This window comes from Cryptotermes secundus, unplaced genomic scaffold (assembly GCF_002891405.2).
Source record: "Cryptotermes secundus unplaced genomic scaffold, Csec_1.0 scaffold1858, whole genome shotgun sequence".
NCBI classification, from domain to species: domain Eukaryota; kingdom Metazoa; phylum Arthropoda; class Insecta; order Blattodea; family Kalotermitidae; genus Cryptotermes; species Cryptotermes secundus.
In genome coordinates, this window is record NW_019735490.1 from 1 (window position 1) to 1279 (window position 1279).

Sequence of the window (1279 nt, forward strand, 5' to 3'; positions counted from 1 at the left end):
TGCACATGAATGGAATTTCAGAAAACATATTCAGTGATAAAAAGGGTGCTGTGAATTTTACCATATATTGTAGTTTTGTAGACTTGCCAGAAATTGCCAAAAATTCATTAACAATCCACCAGAAGGCATGGCTTAACATAGAGGAAGACAGTAATCTTCATACTCATCTGTGTGAGATGTTCAAACCCCTCTAAATACTCATGCTCAGAATTTTGATATAGACCTTCATAGTAGTCTTAATGGACAGGTTAAAACTTAGCGATATGTTTGTTTTGTGGATGATGATGATGAACAAAAATGTTTTGCAGTGAATTCTGAAGTCTTGTCTACCATTAATATGAGGGTCGTAATGAAAGTGATGAGCAACAATTTTTTTGTAAAGTAACATGCTTTATTATTGACAAACCAAATACACCATCTCAATCTACAGACCTTTCTTTATTTTTTTCACGTAATCGCCACTTCTTTGTACACATTTCTCCCAGCGTTCTGGGAGTTTAAAAATTCCACTTCTGTAAAATTCCATTCAAGCCATCCAAAGACACTGACACACTGCTTTCTGAATTGCCTCCCATGTCTCAAAACGTTGTCCACGAAGCTGATCCTTCACAAATCCAAAAAGATGGTAGTCAGAGGGTGCCAGATTAGAGCTATAGGAGGGGTGTGGAAGAACTTCCCAACCCATCTTTGCAATTGCTTCCAAAGTGAGGCAAGTGGCGTGGGGGTGAGCGTTGTCATGAAGGATGATGATGTTTTGTCCTGGACATTTATCGCGCAATGCATGATGGAGCTTGTGCAGTGTCTGGACATAACGAGCAGCATTGATGGTTTACCCAGGTTCCAGAAATTCGGCCAGAATAAACCCCTCTGCATCCCAGAAGACTGTGCCCATCACCTTCGCAGCTGATGGCACTGTCTTTGCCTTCTTTTTTAATGGAGAATGCAAATGGTGCCATTCCATACTCAACCATTTCGTTTCAGGCTCGAAATGGTGAAACCAGCTTTCGTCACCTGTCACAAACAGAGCAAAAAATCATCGCCTTCGTGTCAACATCTCTGCAACAGTTCTGAGGTGATGGCTTTTCGCCGACCTTTGTGGTCTTCAGTCAATAACTGCAGGACCCAACGAGCACAAACTTTCCTATAACCCAAGCTTTCAATCATCTCCTGTACTGCACTGTGCCCTATTCCAAGTTTTCAGACTATTGTGTCCACAGTCACATGCCTGTCATCTTGAATGATCTCATCCACTCTTTCCTTGTTGCGTTCAGTTGAGGCT